The sequence below is a fragment of the Manis javanica genome, chromosome 2 (assembly GCF_040802235.1).
Source record: "Manis javanica isolate MJ-LG chromosome 2, MJ_LKY, whole genome shotgun sequence".
NCBI classification, from domain to species: domain Eukaryota; kingdom Metazoa; phylum Chordata; class Mammalia; order Pholidota; family Manidae; genus Manis; species Manis javanica.
The window spans coordinates 30,970,685-30,990,776 of NC_133157.1; positions in this window are offsets into that span (position 1 = coordinate 30,970,685).

Here is a 20,092-nt window from a genome sequence, read left to right on the forward strand (position 1 = left end):
GTCTGCAGTGACAAGGGGTCACAGCAGCTTTGAAATAGAGCCATAGAAATTCTAGGCATAAATGGTTAGCATGATTCCTGTAGCTCATCCATTTGTGGATGACTGGCTTAAGTCAGTGAGTTACCTGTCACTGCAGGGGTGAGAACAAGGCTAGACAACTGGTTATTTGAATCACTGAAAAGGGGAGTCTAGCACTGGCTAAGGATTAGCCTGGTCATCCTTTCAGAACTTCATACACATTCTCAGAAGTTTGTAATCTTCAAAAATAAAAGGAGAAAACACAAGGGTCCTTCTTTTGGCCCTCTGGCCTTCTTGGTTCTGTTTATCCCTCTCCTGGTTCCACTCCAATTAACTCTCCAAAAGGGAAGTATGGGGCCATATTTTCCACCCACCCTCACCCTTCAGACCCCCTGCACCCTAATGACTTTGCGTGGCATAAGCTTATTCAAGTTCTGCTTTTCCTTTGGTTTATCTTCCCCGACTTCTCTGATCATCTTGTTGAAGCTTTATCTTTGGAAATCAGTTACCACCTGAGGGACACCTAAACCACTTTCCATTATATCATTTAATCCTTATACTAAGCATTCAGGGTATTTTTGTTATTCTTATTTTATAATAATATGCATTCCTTATAGAAAAATTAGAAAATACCTGTAAAATTTCAAATTGAAATTTCCTCTAATTTTGCTAGGCAGAGATAAACTGTTAGTAGTTGGTGTATTTTCCCCAGACTCTTTTTCTATGAATTTTTTGCAAAACAAATGAGAGTTTGTATGTTGAGCATACAATTTTATAACATTTGTATTCACTAACAATAGATAGTGAATCTCTTCCCATGTTAGTAAATATACACCTACAGCATAATTTGTGATGTTCGTACAATGTGGATCTAACTTATTTAGCAAGCCTTCCATTGTCGGGCATTTGAATTAATTCCAATCTTCATGTTAAAATAGCATCTTGTAGCTATATCTGTGCATATCCTTAATTATTTCTCTCCAAGACAGATTCTTTGATATTGAGGATTCATGCTTCTGATTTTGACTAATTTCCCCTCCAGAAAGTTTGTAATAATTTAGACTCCAAACAACAATGTGTGAAAGTGAACATCTCCCCACTCCCTTCCTAACATTTGGGTATTATTGTTTTTATCGTCTTAGTTAATTTCACGAGCAGCCTTTTATCATTGCTAATCTGATTATAAATAAGAATATTTTCACTTAACTTTCTTTACCATTTGATTTTTTTCTTTTGTGAATTTAACTGTTAATGTTCTGTATATATTAACACACCGTCTGCCACATAGAAATAAATACTACATATCATCATCATCCTTATAGGTAGTAGCCATTGTATATTGCAAATAGTTCTCCCAAATTTGTCATTTTCTTTTAATTTAAATCAATTTTATTTTATTAATTTAGGTGACATGGACTTAAATTTCTGATGTGAACAAACTCCTGAACCTTTATCTTTGATTGCTGCCTTCAGTTGCATGCTTAGAAAGACCTTTCCCACCTTGAAGTCACATATTCACCATATTTTTATGGTTTCATATTTTACATTTAAATCATTAATACATCTCAAATTTACTTTCATGTAAGGATAGCATAGAGATCAATGGCTTTTCACAAAAGACTAAGAGGTTTTCCCACTCAGCATTTTAAGTATTTTTCAAAAGGAACAGAGTAGAGACATTCTTGAATGGAGACCTGAGACCTGTAAATGGCTGTATCTCTAAGAAGAAAGGAATTAATTACCGCATGGCAGAAATCAGCATGGGGCCAGAGCTATTACACATACTAAAGGCTTGGATGGAAGGAGAGTTGCAAAGCAGGCTGCGAGCCTCTCCCTGTCCAATGGTGATTTAAGTGGGTTACTTCCAGCCCAAGATGACAGGGTGAGGAAAGCCAGACGGCCTTCGGTATTGGGGAAGGGAGCAGCCGTGGTGTCAGCAGACAGAATTGGATCTGGTTGTAATATGCCTGCAAGGCTCACCCAACCCCTCAGCCTTTTTTGTGAAGACTGGAAAGGAAGCAGAAGGCCTGAGAAGGACCAGGGACTTTAAAAGCAGCACCTCTTTATGGCCAGACCTGAAGAACACACCCAAAGGCCTCTCCAGCTAACCCTGTGCTCCTGCCCGGGCTCGGGGAGCCCTGCCAGCATGGCTGCCCTCTTTGGTTTTACTCCATGGACTTCTGCCTTCTGCTTCTGATCGCCTACACCCCCGTTTTCTTCAAAGCACATATTTCATATTAAAGTAATCTTCTTTAGACTTTTTCTTCCACACTGTATAGTAGTCCCAGTGTTGCATGATTCTTCCACCTTTAAACTGTTTTTCATGGTGCTGTATTTTCTGACATCAGACCTTGGCTTTTCTATGGGCAAGAAGCATAATGATAGTACTTGACAATGACAAGTTGCCGCCACACATTTTAACACAAACCCCTGAGTAATCTTGACAGGTGGTGGGCAAGATCATGTGGACAAAGCCCAGATTTGAGAAGGAGTTTGCCCAAGGAGTGCCCTGAGTCCAAGCAGATCGGGAGCCCCACACCAGGGACCTGGGCTAGCTCCAGAACTCTGCCTACCCCCGACCCAAGCCCCTTTCCTCCTCCACTTGATGTCTCCTGCCAGTCCTGTGATTCAACAGAATGCTAATAAGTTCCTCAGTTGCAGCCCAGGTCCAGAGTACCAAGATAACCGATTCGTACTCGGTTTCTCCACAGGCTCCCTCCAGGAGTGATGTTCGTGTCTTTCCCATGCACAGGACGAGAGGAGGGCAAGGCAGGAGCATCAGCCATGCTCAGGCTGCTGACCCAGGAAGGCTTTACAGATCATATTTAGGCAGGAGGGTTGGGGGCTTGCAGACGAGATGAGCTGTGGAGGTCTTCAAAGGTTGTCCTGGTCTGCCTGGCACCCCTTCCTCACCCCCACCACCACTCTGCTCAGTCCGTGCAGTTTCACCTCCTGACCACAGATAGAGGCTCAGGTCCGGAGCCCACATTATTCCAGTGACACTCAACCCTGGAATTTTGTTTAATTCTATTGAGGAAAAAAATAAGCTTACAGGCACCTGAGAAACTGATGGCCATGTTGCTTCTGTGAGGGGAGAACCGAGGAGAGCCCAGAGCGGAGAGCAGAGCTGAGGGAGGGAGAGGCTAGGGCTGAGCCTCCAGGACACTGCCTGGACTCTGACTGGAAGCAAAAACACCTTGGGTTTTTTCGTCCCATGAGCCCAGAGACATTTTTAGGCATGTAAACCAATTTGAGTCAGGTTTCTGCCGCTTGCAACCCAAAGATCTTTGGCTCATACTGAACCTGTCCAAGTCCTAATCCAAAACCTAGTCTCTGGCAGCCTGGGGGGCAGGTGTGGTGTCTATACTGCCTCCGCACCCAACTCCTCTGCTTTGTAGGTCCTGAGCTCAGTATTCCCGAAATGACTGGGTGTGGGACTGTCCTCCTTTCTAAGTTGTTGGTTTTTGCTCCCTAGTGGTTCAAGGTTTCAGCCAGGACTTTCAAGGCAATTGTTGAAGGATTTCCTTTCAAGTAATTGGTCCAGATGATGTCTAGGTCACAGATGATGCCTAGGGTGCCTCTGTTGTATGCCTTCCTAGAACAGTGCCCACTCCTTCTTCTGAAAAAGAACCCCTTCCCCACTCTAGCCATGTGGTTTGAATGGGAGCTGCCATTCGCTTTGGTCGATCACGTTGTTCACAAGGCTGCCATAATCTTAGTGACACAGCCATGTGACCAAAGTGATTGGCCTGGAGTAGGTACCTGCCCATGGATGGGATGGAGAAAGACATTTCAGATCTTCTCCAACAGTGGAGATGTCTAGAGCTGTCAGTGACCACAGCCCTTGCACTGTAGAAGAAAGCCTGAGCAGAGAGAGAATGAAGAGGCTACACAGAGAGAACTTGGCACTAGGGATGTGGAGATGGGGCAGGTGAAATCAGATGGTTTTCTACTCCCACATACTATTTATCTTTGAGATCCCACTATATCCCCTATATGCCTCTTGATTAAATGAGCCTTCTAATAAATCCCCCTGCAAATAACCAAGCCAATTTAGCTGAATGAAGTGTCTGTCATTTGCAACCCAAAGGGCCTCATATAGCTGCTGAACATCCTAAGGCCAGGCCATGCTCCACTTAGGTAACTAGCTGCTCATTAGATCAGTGGTTTGCAGCCCTGAGTCACATTAGAATTACCTCAGGGACTTTTAAAGCATGATGGAACCCCAGCCCTGTGCCACTACACACTGAATCCAGGGGCCAGGCAAGCAAGAGATGTGTTTTTAATCTCCCCAAGTAATGTTAACATGTACCTGGGCCTGCAAACCACTGCAGAGATGATCAGCTCACCCTACTCAGCTATGGAACGGAACACATGGCAATAAGCTTGTGAATGAAAGGCCGTCTGTGGTCTTGGTATCTAAAGGGCGCCATCTCAGCGCTGGCTTGTTCACTAATTCCAAGACTACAGGCCAATCTGTTGACCCTACCTCACAGTCCCCACCTATACGATGGAAATACCAACTATGGCTCTGTCCTCCTCACAGAGGTCTCACCGGGATCACATGCAAAGGAACCTAGGACTGGAGGAATCCAAAGCTTGCCTCTCCTGAAACACACTGCATGTCTGCTTCACACACTCCTCACACAGTGAAAGGGGACACTGTGGCATTTTCTCATCTTTCTCGAAGTCAGGATGGAAGCTTCAGGAGGATGAGAGGTCAATTCCACCTCAGCAGAGAAGCACAGCAGAAAATGCATCTCTAACCTGTAGTTTACAATGTCTGTGTCCTCATTTCCCACCACCCCATGCCTAGCACACCCCCACTCTACCCTTTTCCCATCAAAGTTCCTGTAGGAACACCTCAAACATTCCTTGTCAGCAGCCAGCCACCCATCAAGGCTACTTAATGATCAAATCAGTCTTTCTAGGCCTTTTCCTAAAGGATTTTAATGTCTGTCCTTGTTCTCCCTTGGATTTTTTTCCACCACTCTTTGGCTTAATAAATACCTTTCCAGAAGGCTTCAACCTGGCTGGAAGTATACTTGAAGAGCAATTCTAAGTCCTTATTAGCTCTATAGTGATCAGGTGAAGGAATAATTGATCTCAATCAGGAACACCTGGTTTCATAATTACACAAATGATTATAATTCAATAATAAAAGTCAATTTAACTAACTTAATTCAGATTGCTTTAACCTCTTGCAGACAGTTAGGAAGTGAAGAAGCAAACAGGGCAAGAAGGGAAAAGGAAAAGAAAGAGAAGCCAAGCTTTGCCTGAACTGCCTGCCCAAATAGGGCCCAAAGGCTTAACTGAGTCATCTTACCCCCACCATAGCACGTGATGCTGCCTCTGAGCCTCTTCTCATTACATTCTTGCTGTGCAGAATGCCCTGCCTCCAGACTCTATCCATTTTTTTCAGGTCGGGCTCGAACACCACCTCTTTCAGTCTATAAAGTTTTGGGGTGCTCAGTTGGGGAGATACCTAACTCCCCCAGTGAATGAGCTGGTGACCAAGCAAAGGAAAGCAATATTCACTGAACAACTCTTGTGAGTCAGACATTTATTTCTGGCATCTCATTTAGTTCTCACAGAGATGTGGGAAGGTGAGGCTCAGGGAGCTTTGCCCAAAGTCAATTCGCTGCACAGCAAGCAGAGCTGGGATTTGAACTCAGGTCTTCCTTAATCAGAGCCTGTGTGCTTCCTCCCCACCATGACAGACCTGGGCCACCTGAGCCTTCCCGGCTCTCTGGCTTCAGCACTGCTTCCACCACACATAGCAAGTTTCAGCTGCTGCCACTTGATTCTGAACCATGAAGAATCTGGCCAGGAGGTTTCCGGGCAGACAAGGCTTTCTCTGTTGGCTTCTACCTTGGAGAAGTAGCTCTTCCCTTACTCTCTCTCTATCCAGCCAAATAATGGATCATGGGGATCAAAGGTGGACTTGAAACACTCATTTGCTAATCACTGCAACCTTGTGACTACCAGAGACTGACCTTCAAAGAGTACGGCCTCAGGATCAAGGAGTGCGTCAGGCTGGGCCCAGAGAGGGGGACTGTCTGAAGGCAAGCCCCACTTCTGTCTGCTATCCGGGATGGAGAGAGTGGGGGGTGCTTTGCTGAGCTGTGCTGTGGGGGGCAGGAGAAAAAGAGGGTGGGGGGGCCCTTTGATCCATTCAGTGCACATTCGTGGAGTGCCTACCAGACCCCTTCTGGGTATGAGGATTCTGAACTTACTATGGCAACTACTATAGTTATTATTCATGATAATAATACCACCCACCATTTATTATCAGATACCATGCTTAGAATATATATGCATTACCCATTTTTCTTCATAGCCCATTAAAGTAGGTATTTAGGATCATCGCCCTCCTATAGATGGGCAAACTGAGGGTAAGAGGATTTAAATAACTGACCCGGGGTCATAGAATTGGTAGACAAAGCTAAGGTTTTAAACCTGGGTATCTGTCTTTAAAGCCTGAGGTTTTCACCAGTCCTCTAAAGAATATTTCTAGTTCGCTCATGGCATGGCCCTGCTCTGCAGGACTCATAACCTTTGGGCACATGGGTATACACACAAATAGTAATAGTTCAGTATGAAAGCGCCCGTAGGGAAAGGGGGTGGCCAGAGCTGCCTCAGGCTGGGGGAGGGGCTGGCCTGTGCTGTTGACAATGACGCAGGGCCTTCTTCATCCCCAGACAGGTGGTCTGTCTCCATCTGGGCTGGCCCCTCTACAGCCTGAAAAGGCTGAATTCTGAGAGAACCTGTGCACTCTCTGATATACTTGAACATGGGCTCACTTGCCAGTTTCTGAACAAAATGTCTCTTTTAGAACACTCTTGCCCTCATGGATAATGTCTCTTTTGAGAAGCGGTCACTATTATCCGTTAAATCTCCCCCCACAGTCCCCCACCTTGACAATCCAGTTTTAAAGAAGTAATTTATATTGATTGTAGAAAAATGAGAAAATGCAGATAAGCAAGAATTCTTAAAAATTTCTTGTAAATTCCAACACCCAGAGACAACTGCTGCCAGAATTTTGGTGTTTGCTCATGCAGACATTGTCCCATGGTCACATGAAGGGAGTGTGTTAACATACTTCTCTTTTACAAAAATGTGATCATACTGCAACTGTTTTGTAACCTGCCTTTTTCACATAGCAATGTATGGTGTCTTCCCATAAGACCACAATTCAAACAAATGGTTTCTAAACCTTTGCAAGATTTGAAATCTACAGCATGGCAGTGCACAGGTAGTAATGTGTCAGAGATGGCAAGGGTCAAGGCAGACAAGCCTCAGTCGTTTGAGCCCTGGTTCTTCCCCCCCACTAGCTGGTGGCCCCTCTGGACCTCAGGGTTCTTATCCTGTAACTGGGGACAATAACCCTTCCTTCTGCTGGCCTCCAGGCTGCTGGGAGGTATCCACACAGTGACAGACATGGAGTGCTGCTGTATTGAGACTCTTATTGTGTTATCCAAATAGAAGGAATCTCTAAAGACTCTGACTCTGCCAAGAATCCCTCTTCTTTTGCTGTTGTGATCTCTGAGGTGCCATCCCAAGAAGCTCCAGCTTCCCAGCCAGTCTTCCTTGTTGGTGATAATGAAGTTCTACCCCTTGATCAGGGAGGAATTATATCTACCGACTGACTTGCCTGGGTTGTCTTACTAGTCTAATTTACTAGCTTAATTTTCTAGTCTTTTGGCTGCAAGGGGGCCCATGTTCCAGAAAGGCTGGGCACCCTTCCCAGCTCCCTTATCATGGTGGGCCTGGTAGTGTTCCTTAGAGGCTCCCTGGGCCTCCTGCGGCCTTCCAGACACTCCCAGGGGCTCTGCCTGGAAAACTACCCAGTCCTCTGACCTCTTTCCTGCCGCCTTTCTGGGTAGGATGCCAGCTGTACTTTGCAACCCACCCTTAGAACTTCCTCGCTTCTCTGCCCCGCCTTCCAGGACCAGGTCGATACCTCACTTTGACAGGAGAAGAAACTGTAGATTTCCAGGGATTCTGATGGTAACTTTCGGGAGGGCAGCGCACTGCTTCCTGGGGCATATGGGCCAAAGCAGTGGGTAGACATGTCACCTGTGGGAATGAAGCCCCGGGGGTGCCTGTCCCCATTCCCCAGGAGCTCGCCACAGCTGAGGGAACTGAGAACTGAATCAGAGCTGATGCCTCCCCCTCCAGCTGACTGACAGCAGGTCCCTCTCCCCGAAGCATTCCTGGCCCATGCCCTTCTCCCTGCTTGCTCATCCCGCAGACTTACCTTCGTCAGCCCTCAGACCTCAGCACAGGGCTCAGGGCCTGTCTCACCAAGGTTACTTTAGGTGATTTCTGCTCTGAGGCACCTACCCTTCTAAGGACCACAGTCAATTCTAATTTTCTGTTGACTGTCTTCAAGGTGTGAGATCCTGAATGAAGGGATTGTGTCTTCTTTTCTATTGTCCCAGAGCCAAATGCATGATAGATGCTCAATGAATTTTTGTGTAATGAATGACTGAACAAACTTAGCCTACCTTAGTCCCACCAGGACCACTTCAACCCCCATTTGTGCTTCAGGAGAAATTTCTGGTAACCCAGAAATCCATCCTTCCTTTCTCCTGCAGCTGAGCTACAAAATCAAAGTTGGCAGACCTGCCGTTCATTCTGCCCCTCTCTTGGGCCACCTTGGTAACCTCAGTGGGGCTATTAGAATCCTGCTCTGCCAGCCTGCGCTTCTCAGGAGAGAAAGCCAGACCTTTAATGACAAGGCCTTTGGACTTCTGCACCTTCTCTGCTCTGTTGACTTCCTGGCCCATCTCCCCAAAAGCTTCCTGGTACTGGCTTATTTTTCCAAGTGAATGTGAATTTTGTTACTGTCCTGAGAAGTGTGTGTTATCCCTGAAAGTAACCAGAGATGTTCCACCAATATTTTGCCTAGGCATCATCAAAATTGAATTAGAAATAACCTCATTCAGGCATGCATTCACTGCTTCAGTAAGCATTTATTGAGTTCCTATTATGCCCCAGGTTCTGTGCTAGGTGCCAAAAATCCATATTCCACTTTAGGTAGACTCTCCTCTCTAACAGATCCCACTGGCTAAAACGACTTCTCCTAAAGCCATTTCCTCTGTTGACCAATTTATATAATGACCTGTTTGCCTAAAATTCAGTCCACTTTCGTGTTTTTTAATCTGTCTAGATAGTCTGGTTCTTTTTCCTATCCTTTTTTTTTCTTTTGGCATTGAAAGATTTATTTTCATAATATTTAATCCTCAAATTCTTCCTATTATCAATTAAGTTGTAAAATCTTTTCACAAAATTAAGGGTATCCACCAAACCAAAGTTTGAAGACGGGAACCTGTAGAACTGGTGGGCTTTCAATGCCTTTTGCAATTCATTTGCAATTCAATTCTGTTGGCATGGAGACATTTATTTTGGGGGGCTGGGAGTATGCAAAGAGGAGAGACCCTGGGATAGGATATCATCTGCCCCCTCTGCAGACCTGAGAGATAGATCCTGGGGGAGGCTGCAGGCTAAAAGCTGGGGATCGTGTTCAGCAAAGATTGAAAACTCTGCACACAGGATGAGAGGAGCTCGCCCAGAGCTGGGATGAGCCCACGCACCTGCTCCCTCTGACCAGCGGTGGGGTACAGCCTTACGGCCACACAGAAGTGCCCTGAGAAGTGGAGCTCTGTGCAGGGAGGACTTGAGGGACAGACCAGAGAAGGACACAGGTGGCCGTGTTGTGGAGCACATGTGAGGTGGCCCTGGGGACCTGCTGGGTGGAGGGCTGCTGACATCCTCTGGTCACCCAGTCAGGGTCAATGGCTGCAAGGCTGGGCATTAATGTCACCAGAACTTCCCTCATATCCCCACGCTGTTTGGGTTATAAGACACCCTCAAGAATATAAAGCAAACCCCACTTCAAAGATGGCTACACAATGGGTGAATATTACAATAAATACACAATTGGTTGAAGGTGCCCAATTTTAAAAGTAAGGAAAAGGTTGTCATTACAATGTAAAAAAAAAAAAAAGGTAGTGGATAGATTCCATATTTAGGCAACTGATCACAGAGCCACCCTAAGCACACATGATGTCCGGTCAAGCTCTTGAAACAGCCAGAAGCCAGAATGAAGGACCCAGGATGGACTGGCACACCCATTCATGCTCTGCATTGCCAAGGAGAAGAGGCCGGCTGCTTGTGGCAATGTTTGGAGCTGTAAGAGGCAGGGCAGCCTCCCCATGAGAGCAGAGAGCAATAAAGGTGGCCAGGCTGTGGCTGGGCATGGGGCTCACAGGACTGTGCTCCAGATTCCAACCTGGACACCAGCCTGCCTTCCTTGTGCACTGGGACTCAGGGCAGAGACCTCGCCTGCAGGCTGGGAGAGAAGCCCTGTGCTTCTAGGAACCTCAGCCTGGAATTTGCTTGTCAAAGCCTCTAGCTACAAAAATCCTTTAGGATTATCTAGTCCAACCCCCTCATTTCCCAGAGCAAGTTGCTGGGGCCCAGAGAGGAAAAGGAATTTGTACACTGTCACCAGGAATGTCAGTGACTCAGGCTCTTCCTGCTGGGTTCAACTTAGGATGCTGAACCCTGACAAAGGACCCTGGTTTCCAAAGGGTTCATCGTGAAAATCAAAATAATCACAGCAATCAGTATTTTCCAGTCACTGGAAAGTCTAACTTTGTTAAATCCACAAAGCACAAACATTTTCTAATCAAACTATTTACCCAAGTGTACTCAATTAAAGCAATATTAAGGGAAATTTAATGTGTACATGCTACTGACCACCTACACAGGATTTATATCACATTCTCTTAGATGAGCATTAAATCAATGGCAGTTTTCACTGGCTGGGATTTGAACAGCAAGGACTTAGCAGGAGCCTTTCAGAGGTTTTCACAGACAGCAGGAAAGGCCCAGGACCAGGACAGGAGATCCACCTCCTCCCTCAGCTCTGTCTCAAGGGCCCACTGACATTGGGCAAATCCTCCAGCTTCTCTGAACCTCTGTATCTTCATCCCTGAAATGGAGATACTCCCTGCCCAGCCCAACCACCTCCAGGGTTGTTGCAAAGATAATGTGAGGTGGCCCTTTGAACATTTAATGCAGATCACAGTGTTTTTTAGCTGCCTTCCATCTGAGCTGGTGGTTGACTGCAGAAAGGAGCATGGCTGAGCATTACAGGCCAAGGAGGCAAAGGATAGGTAAGGTGACTGGAGTCCAAGCTCTTATGAGGACACTTGCAATTGCTGGCACTGCTGAGCCTGGAAGCAGTGAGGTCTTGCAAGAGGTGAAAGGCATGTGGAGCCAGATGGACTTTGTGCTGAGGCTCTTCCTGGCCCAGTGGCCTTGGGAAATTCATGAGTTCTCTGAGCATTTTAAATAAAGATAGAATACCCAGCTTGCAGAGCTATCATGAACATCAATAATCATAATAGCTGGCATTAATTGAGCACTTACTATAACAGTTCTGATACTGTTCGAGGTGTTCAGCCTGTATTAACTAATTTCAGCAGCACAGTAGCCCTCTGAGTCAGATGGTATTACTATCCCTATTTGACTGATGAGGAAATGCAGGCAAAGAGAGGCTAAATAGCTTGCTCAGAGTCACACAGCTACTAAGTGATACAGTCAGGCTTTGAATTAGGGCATCCCTGGCTCCAGAATCTATATAGGTAACCTCCATGAAGAGTGCAGTAGTGTCCTATGGCAGCTGTAACAAAGTATCACACCCTTAGAAGCTTAAAATAACACAGATTTCTTATCTTCCAATTCTGGAAATCAAAAGTCTGAAAAATCAAGGTGTCAGCAGGGCTGCCTTTCTCTGGGAGGCTCTCAGGGACATTCTTTTCCCTGCCCTTCCACCTTCTGGAGGTTGCCTGCATGCCCTGCTCCTCCGTCCCCTGCTCAACTCCCTCTGGCCTCTGCTTCCATTGTTACCTTTCCGTCTCTCCTCGCTGACTCGCCTGCTTCCCTCTTCTAAGGACCCTTGTAATAATCCTGAATAGCCTCCCCATCTCCAGACCCTTACTCACATCAGCAAAGTCTCTTTTGCCATGTAAAGTAACATATTTACAGGTTTCAGGGATTGGAGTATGGGCATCTTTAGGGGACCATAAATCCATCTACCAGACGGGGCCTCTTGAATAAATGAGAAAATGCTTGTAAATAGCTTAGCCCCGAGCTGGGGCATAGTAGGAACCCATGCTGATGCTGGTGTTATTGAAGATGTGAGTAGCTGACAGACTGGCTGGCCGATTTCACAGCGGTCGGAAACCAGGCCCCAAGGACAGGCAAGGAGCTCGGCTGTGTACTAGGCCAGAAGACCCCACTTAGTCTAGGTTTCCCCCAGAAGCAGATACTGAGAAAACAATTTCTGCACAAGCAGTTTATTTGGGAGGTGATACCAGGAAACAGGGACATGGGAAAGTAAGACAAGTAAAGATAGGGAGCTAATGAAGAGCTTTACCAAGCTAGTTACCACTGTAGCCAGTTGGAGCTCAGTCCTGCTGGGAATGCGGGTGACAGTGCAGGACCTCACCTCGGAGTTAACCTCTCCAGGGTGCCAGAGCTGGGGTGTGGGTACACCAGCTCCTACAGTCCTTGTTGAAGGTTATGCTGGGAGGCAGACAGTGGAATTAATTCATCACCAGCAAACACAGAAAGCAGGCTCTCGTGGCCAGAGAAAGCCCACATGCTGCGATCTGCAGGCGCCAACAAGTAGAAAGTCAGGCGCAGGCACTAAAATGGTAAAGACCGCAGGCCCGTGCCAGGGTGTCAGCAGCATCTGCTCCCCGCCTTGAGCCCATATTCTGGGGGCAGCCTGGGTGAGGATGGCCGCACTGCTGACTCCCTTTTCCTGGGAAGCTTACATCCTCCTCTTATTTTGACTTATTTTGACAACTACTACTGTGGTGTTACTGTCAATCTTTTGCATAGTTTTTGTCATTTTATCAGGGAATTATTTTCTCTACCTAGTTGTTTGGAAAGGTTCCCGGCTGTCTTTGGTGTGGTTTGTATCACTGCTCAGGCACAGCTTTCTCCCAGTGAACTGAACAAGGCTCTCTACAACGTGCCGTCCATGTACCTGCCCCCTCCCCTTCCTCAACCCAGCATGACCTGGCTTTCTCCCCGCCTCTCCATGGACACGGCTCTCCCAGAGGTCACCGACGGATTCTCACTTAAGCTCCAGTCAGCTTCTGATGTTGTCTTGTGCCTTCTCTCTCTCTCTCCCAGCCTCCCTTCGACGGCTTGCCCCCTGCTTGCTTCTTGGTGTCCTCTGAGTCCTCCGCCTCTGACTGCTCTGAGTGTTGGGCCCCTGGAGTTCATGGCTGGCTGTCCTCGCTCTTCTGGAGTGATCCCACTCATCCACAGATGGTATCCCACCTGTTCACCTGCAATGCCAGATCTCTAGCTGTCCCACAAGCCACCCTCCAGGGGCTAGTTCCACAGGAACATCACCCCCAACCGTCCCCAGTCTGACCTCATCTTCCCAATAAAGCCAGGCCCTCCTCCAGCATGTCCTGTCTAATTGGATGATACCTGCCTGCCCACAGCATTGCACAAGACACCTGCCTCATCTGGGCACCCACCAGGTCCCCTCTCTGCTGTTTTCTCATAACCAACTCCTGCACTTTCCTCTACTGCCCAGCTGTCTCATCTGTGGTTCAGGTCATCATCAGGCCTCCAGTGGGCCTTGGCAAGGGTTTCCCAGTGTGTCCTTCCAGAGCTGGGATCACCCAGCACAATCCAAGCCCATAGTCCTGTCATTTTCCAGAGCATGAAATTGGGCTACAAAGGGGGAGTTACAGGCCCAGTGCCCAGGCCTCCTGGTGGCGATGAACTGGGCTGCAGAGCCAGACAGGCCTGCACTCAAAGCCTCCTTGCTAACCTGTATCCACTTGCTGCTGTCCAAGCAGCTTAAAACCACACAGATTTATTATCTCACCATTCTGGAGGTCAGATGTCTGAAAAAGGTCTTACAGGAATAAAACCAAGCTATTGGCGAGGTGTGTCCCTCTGGGGGCTCTAGGGGAGAATCTGTTCTTTGCCTTTTCCAGCCCTAGAGGTTGCCTGCATTCCTTGTCTGATGGTCTCCTTCCAGCACTGGTTTCACTCAAACCTCTGCACCCACAGTCACATCTCCTTCTCTGACCTGACCCTTCTGCCTCTTTCTTACAAGAACCCTTGTAATTACATTGGATCCTCTCAGCTCACCCAGGATGATGTCCCCATCTCAAGGTCATTAATCCCATCTGCAAAGCCCTTTTTGCCATGTAAGGTAACATAGCCACAGATTTTAGCGGTTAGAATGTGAACATTTTGGGGGGGATTGTTATTCAGTCTACTGTACTCTCTGTAACCTCCCGCTCCCAAGAAAGTTACCTCAACTCTCTGAGATCCCCTCATCTGTAGGACAGAGGTGGTATTTCCCTTCCCACAGGGATACAATGAGTCGCACAAGAGAGACTGTGTCTAAAGCACCTGAACATGGTAGATGTTCAACAAATGTCTACCATCAGAAGCCACGCCGATCTCAGCAGGGAAGTGAGCTGAACGGACCAAGGCTTCTACGTGATGTTCCTGAGTGGCGCCCCCCACCTCCTCACACTGAGGTAGATTTTTTCCACATGGCTGTGCTTCTTCCTGCTTCTCCTCAGTGCTGGCTGGGACTGGAGTGGACCTGGCCATCCTCCCTCTGACTTCTAAGTTCCAGGAATCTTCTCTAGAACTTGCACTGTTTGCTTATCATAGGCAAGCAATGCCACGCTGGCCTGAATCCGCTGGGACCACTCTGTCCCCCAGCCCTGGGCTCTAGGCAACTTGTCTGCTGACTCAGGGCAGTGGTGGAAGAGAAGGAACGATCTTTAAAAATGTACTTCTGCTCTTATTTTGAAAATCCTAAGGTAGTCTGCTACTTGAGAAATATCTATCCTGTTGTTCTTATTTTATAACATGGTAATCTCTTGGAACAAAAATAGAGCAAGGTCATCTCTGGGATATAGTGGATGAAATGCCAGTTGTGTCTTTGACAGGCTAAAGTGGACACAACCCATATAGTCATGTGCCTTCCAGTTTCCAGGCCAGGCCTGAGCGGGCCGAGCAGGACCTCATTTCCTATCCAAGTAGGTGGTTCAGAAATGGCCTGTGAGCTGGAAGGCGTCTTCGGGAGCAAGAGACCCAGCAAGCGCTGGTCTTCCTTTTCTCCTGCTGTGATTGTGTCTGAACAGCAGGCCTGGGACCCCTGTGGCTATCAAGTCATCAGTCATGGGGTCCACGTGGGAGGATTCACCTGCCTGACCCCCTTTTCGTCAGGTCTGGACATGTGACTTGTTTTCACCAATGAAATGTAAGTAGGAAGAACATGTTACTTCCCGGCAGAGTTTCTGAGAAGCAGGTGATCCAACTTTCCTGCCACAGAGACTGTGGAAACGTGTCCAGGTGCAGCCTCCGTCGGCCTGGTGCCCCAGTGACCATGGCCTCGCCAGCCTCACGGAGCATATAGGGTGGGGGAAATAAGCCTTGTTATGTTAGGCTGTGAGACGTGGGGACCTATAGTTCCTGCAACACAGTTTGACAAATAGAGTAGCTGTTGTTTTTTTTTCACATTTTTATTTAGCAAAATGAATGTTGCCAATCTTATATTGGCATTCCCTTTTTTTTTTTTTTCTTTTGCGTTAAACTTCCTCAGGAGATACAACCCCTTGAACGTTCTGGCCCTCTGCTAACTGGCTTATGGGAGGAGTCGGGTTTGATAGAGCAGCAGCCTCAGGTCAGGGGTGCTCCCATCTCACCTGGGTAAGGAACCAATGAATGAGTACGCTGCCCTTCTGCCCTGCATTTCAGCATAAGGAACGGGTTATACAGATGAAAGATAATAAGTTACATCACAGAGACTATGCTAGGCCCTGAGAATACTATGAGGAACAAGACAGCCACAGACTTCTTGTTTCTTTACATATTGTCTGATAATGTGACCATTGAGGACAGATCCAGTGAAGGGAGGGAGCAAGCCACCAGCAACAGGTAAGTCAGGAGAGGATTCAGAGGGAGGAAATAGTAAGTGCAAAGGGCAGACATTAAGTCTATCAATTTTGTGAGACACAGGAAGGGCAGACAAAGGACAAGTAAACAAACATAAAGTAATTAAAATATAGAAAAGCACAACATAGGTAAGATATGTCCTGAGATAGAGGACAACAGGTCAGGGCCTATTTCAGGTGGGGTGGCCTGGCCAGACCTCCTCTTAGGAGGCCATACTTAGGTTACAACCCGAAGGATAGACGTAGCCCACAGGAAAGGAGTGGCATAGGGCATTGCAGGGAGCCATGCTGGGGAGGATATCAGACGGAAAGGAATACGACTGGGTCCAGAGGCACAAGCCCTGCATAACTGGAGCACAGGGCTGAGAAGGAAAGAGGCAGGGAGTAAGCTGCAGGGGTCAGCAGGGCCTGATCATGCAGGGCGTTGCCAGCCTTCAACTGGTGAGCCATGGAGAGCAGGGTAGCTGCATCTGCCTGTTCCACACTGCCACTTGATAAACACGCACACTAGAAACCCTGATGTCCACTCGCTTACTCCCCAGTCTGCTGCCCCCCCAAGGCCCCACCCCCACCTCATAAATGCCAATACCACTCTTCAACTTTTGGCTCAGGCCAAAAACCAGGGACTACCTTTTGCCCTCCATCTGATCCATCAGGAATCCCACTGGCTCTGCCTTCAGAATGCACTCTGTACCCGTCCTTGACCCAGCCGCCTTTTCTCTACACAGAAGTCAAAGAGATCCTTCAAAACTCATAGTTAGACCATTTCCTGCCCCAAACCTACAGTGGCTTCACAGCTCACTCAGAATAAAACTAAGGTCTGTGCCCAGTCTGCAAGTCCGTTGCGATCTGGCCCCTGCCCATCTCTCCAATCCCATCTCTATTCCCTTCTCCTTGCCAACTCAGCTTCCACCTGCAGCCTTCTTGATGTTTTTGAGCATACCAAGTGCACATACATGGCACGCCCTTCGCACTTGCTGTGCACTCTCTCTGAATCCTTGCCTGAGCTGTTTCTTGTGGCTTGCTCCCTCCCTTTACTGGGATTCGTCCTCGGTGGTCATGAGATCAGAGTGTGTATCCATGGACACCCCTTTCTTACATTTGTCTTCACACCTGTTCATTTTTTTTTCATGACATGAATTGTCACCTGAGATATTATAACTTATTTTGCTAGGCCATAGGTTGGTAAAGAGCCAGATGGTAAATATTTTAGGCTTTGCAGGCCATACGGTCTCTGTCACAGCTGCTCAACTCTGCTGTTGTAGTGTGAAAGCAGCCATAGACAGTACATAAATAAATGAGCATGGCTGTGTTCCAATAAAACTTTATTTATAAAAACAGGTGGCAACCTGTGGGTCACAATCTGCTGACCCCTGGTTTAGGCATTTGTCATCTACTTCTCTACTAAAATTCAAGCTCTAGAAGAGCAAGGATTTTGTCCTTTTTGTGCAATACTCTCTGAGGCATCTACCGAAGTGCCTGGTATATGGCAGGCCATCCATAAACACTTTTTGAATTAATTGATTCATTGATTGATGAATGAGTCTTGGGAGACTTGGATTTTAGGGGGCTGGTTAAGGAATTTGGACTTTCTTCTAAAAAAAAGTTTGAAAAGTACCTTTGCTAGTTTTAACAATGTTCATGACTGTTGATTGACAGAACTTATCTGCAGCCTGAAATTCTCAGAATGGAGACATTTTGAGAGAAATGACAGCCGCTTGTTCATCACACTGTTTACTCCCCTTGTGAGAGCACTGTGTGGTGCACATCACGCCTCGGGCTGGATGTGTGATGCATCTGAATGCTGCCAACAAAACCACACCGAAATGAAATAATAATCTCTGCAAGCAAGGCCTAGGGATGACATGCCAGACGCCCCCATGGAATAAAGGAGCCTGCTGCAGCTGCGGGAAGCAGAATCAGCACGGTGCTGCGTGGGGAGAAGCGGAGAGGTCTGCAAAGGCTGAAAGAATTGTGAACTGGGCAGGTTGATGGGTTGGGCTGGAGGGAATGGGTGGAGCCAGAAAGAAGAAGGACTCATTCTAGGATGTGATGGGCCAAGGCATGGGCACGCCATGGGCAGGATGTGCTCCTGAATTCTGAAGAACCCAGTTAGGAAGGTTGTTTCTTTGGAGACAGGTGATTGGATATGAGGGTCTGAACTGTAGACAGCCTTCAAAGCCAGTCTAGAGAATTGGTACCACTTGGCAATGGAAAACAACTGACAGGTTTTGAGGAGTCAATTGTTATGGCAATGGAAGTTCATCTGCAATAAGGTTAAGAATTTGAATGAATGAGCAAATGGATGTGAATAAGTAAGGGAGAGGCAAATCTCAGATGAAAGAGTCAGAACTGAGTCCTGAGGGCACTGGGGAACCACTAGAAGGTTTTAAGTAGACAGTGACATGATCACCTCTCTCTTTCTCGGTGAAATGCATGAGGGGATTGGAAGGAGTGGGAGAATCTCAGGATAAGGAGACCAGTTGGACCACTGCTCCTAAAAAGGTCCCTCTTTTGCACACGCCATCACATTGCTCTGCTGCAGTTACTCCCTGTGCCCACCTCCACACTGAGGGTTACCAAGTGGGCACACTATGTTTATTTGCTGAATCTACAAGCCCACTCAGGTGCCACTTCCTCCCTCCATGAAACCTTCCCCAATCTTCCTACCTAGAAGGGACCTTTCCTCCTCGGAGCTTTCATGCCTCTTCAAACTTCCTCCCTAATTGCAATGATTACTTTTTATCTTAGACCAGAGTGTCTGGATTCTAACCACAGCTCTACCACTTGGGCAAGCTCTTTGGCCTTGAGCAAGTCCCCTAGCCTTCCTGGGCCTCTATTTTCTCATTAATAAAAATGGGAATAATATTTATAATACCTTTCTCCTTAGGTCAGCATAAAGATTTAATGAGTTAGTATATGTGATAGGCATAAAACAGCACCTGAAATATAGTGAACTCCATATAAATGATGGCTATATTATTATTAGACCTATTAAAGTTATTTTTATCCATATCTTGTCTCCTGGATAAGTCTCCCTTTTGAGGGTAAAGACTATGCCTTATTCATTTTTTACTCACTTAGTCACCCTCAGTCAGTAGCAAGATGTGCTCAATACCATAGTATGTGCTCAATAAATCTTTGTAGACTGAATCAATAAATAGTTAAATGAATGGATATAAATATAACTTGTAGAGTGAAATTTAAGTATGATTTTGTGGACAAAGTATTATTTGTACTCAAGGATACTTTGATTTTTAAAGGGAAGAACTAACTCTGTGGGTAAGGGCTGGAACCTAAGAATCTGAGTACAGAAAGAGCACAGGGCAAACTCCAAAGCATGTGTTCAAAACCCAACTCTGTGCTTTCATTTTCCCACCCACAAAATGAGGATTTGATTAAAAACCCTGAAGGTCCTAAGTAGCCCTACAATTCTGTTACTGGGATCACTAGATTCTAAAGAGTCTTGTTTTTTTGTTTTTTTTGATGACTACCTCATTAGGAATTTCCTAGAAAAATGAGTGGAAGAATTTTATAATTGAAAAAATACTTGCTAAGAAGGCTCAGTCCTAGGACCCTAGAGAAAGATCTTATCAAACATAGTGAGGGCCTGTGTGAGAGGTGGATCCTCTGTTCCCTCACCTTAATTAGGGCTAACACGTCAAGAAGAGGAATTCTATCAGAAGTATGTACAGCAGCCACATTTACACTGAAGACACAGGAAGCTTGAAAACATAAATTAAACATGATCAGAAAAGGAACAATGAGAAACACCAACAACATGAATCCAGCTTCCCCAGAAAGTCAGTGATCCTCTTGAATCTGTGGTCTGGCCCCTTGGGCCGCACCATTGTGAGTCTCTGGGGGACCCAGCACGACAGGAACAGACTCCATGGTTTCTTAAGACACTCTGGGGCCACGGCAGAGTGGGAGCCTGGGACCAGACGGCTCTGCCTTCCAAGTCTCTCTCAGTATCCACTGCAGTGTTCGGGCTCCATCTTCCTGTGTGGCTATCATTTGCGTCACTGGATGTTAAATGCTCCAAAGAT